General features: G+C 32.0%; 1 protein-coding gene across 1 annotated transcript in view; it reads right to left on the reverse strand.

The window, feature by feature from the left end:
- Positions 1-1,801, reverse strand: part of Myo1d (myosin ID) — a gene marked incomplete at its 5' end in the record, with an annotated part of 338,988 nt that overhangs the window by 242,509 nt on the left and 94,678 nt on the right.

Genomic DNA, 1,801 nt, shown 5'->3' on the forward strand with positions numbered 1-1,801 from the left:
GGTACCGGAGAAAAAAAAAAAAAAAAAAAAAAAAGATGAATAACCTGTCCTTAAGGAGCTATATGGTCAGCAGGTTGGAAATATAAATGTGCAAACAGAAATTCACAACAAAGCAATGGTAACTGCTTATATTACAAGTTTTTCTAAAGTGGTAGCTACAGACTAATCCTTTTTTTCAGTGAGTTCTTCCTGAACAAGAAAAGGTGAGGGACATCTTTCTTTTGCTTTTCCATATTTTTAACTTTTCTATAATAAAAAAGATGTATCACTCTTTTAGTTGGGTGAAAAATACAAGAAATTCTAAAAGAAAAGGATCTAAGAGATGGGAGGTATTTATTTTTAAAATTTTTATATTATGCACCTTATGCTAATTATACCTTCATTACTAGATTAGCTATATTTTTATGGCTATCCGCAGAAATAAATGATACTTAGATTTTTGCAATTAATTTTCCATTATTTGACTTTAGTTTACACAACTTTTTATAGTTGTGTCACCTAACTGCAGAAACATTTGTCTGAAAATTAACTGAAAATAAAAAAATAGAGGGCGTCACTTCACCTTTCTGAGAATTGTCGAAGGTATTTAAAGATGTACAGAGTATTATAAAGTTAACACTTTTAAGAAAGTAGTGACTAATAATATTACTTTTCAGTCAGACTGTCATATTAACTAAACTACTTCTGACCAAGTCATGTTGAATTCCCATAGAAAATATTAATATTCAGACTTATTTTCTAAGTTAAATTCAACTTAGGTTCACTTTTCATTGAAGTTTTCTGTTCCTACTTCTTTATTTTTTTCTTTCTCTCTAACAAAAACAAGGAAAGAACACATGATCATAATCAAAACTGAAAATAAAGTTGAACCAAAAGGAAATAAAAATATGCTTAAATCTTACCATTTAGACATAATCATTGATAATAGTTTGTGTATATATTTTAAGCTAAAGCATTTGACAAATCCCGATAAAATAGAACTGCTTTTATTATAACATAATCATCATTACCTTTCCATGAAAACACAGATTACCATAATGATTTTAACAACTGTAAAGTATTACATTATATATATTTTTAGTAAGGCTTAAAATGTAGACCTTCTATGCACCTTTTCTTAATAAACAATTAAAATTGTGATCTATGAGCCAGGCATAATGGTATATGTCAGTAATCATAGCTCTGAGGGCAGCAGAGGCAGGAGGATCACAATTTTGAGCCCCAGAAGGACAACTTAGTTAGACCTGGTCTCAAGTTTAAAAAAAGGGCTGGGGATGTAGCTCAATGGTAGGGCACTTCTGGGTTTGATCTCCAGTATCCAAACCAAAATCCAAACAAACAAAAAAGTTGTGATCAGGCTAGGGATATAGCTCAGCAGCACAAGTGCCTGCCGGGCAAGTGCAAGGTTCTGAATTCAATTCCTGGTACCAAAAAAAAAGTTGTGATCCATGTCCTCCATCTCTTATTCTATGCATTTATATACCTTCCCTCCTACAAAATAGGATAATATAATTACTGTTTTAGAATCACCATGAACAAACTAATGCATTATTAGTGTTAGCTGTAAAATGACAAATAGAAAACTAATTGGAAATAAAAGGAAAACTCTGTCTGCTTATTTATACACAAGCACTTATATGCAAAGGAAGAGGAAAATGAATAATTATGAGAGCTGAGAATACATGGAAATGCCCCAAGGGCCAAAAAACTATTTGTAGGATATATGAAAATCAATATAAAAAAATCCGGGGCTGGGGATTTAGCTCAGCGGCAAAAGCGCCTGCCTGGCAAGCGCAAGGTC

Source organism: Chinchilla lanigera, unplaced genomic scaffold (genome assembly GCF_000276665.1).
Source record: "Chinchilla lanigera isolate Chin_1 unplaced genomic scaffold, ChiLan1.0 scaffold00080, whole genome shotgun sequence".
Taxonomy (NCBI): Eukaryota; Metazoa; Chordata; class Mammalia; order Rodentia; family Chinchillidae; genus Chinchilla; species Chinchilla lanigera.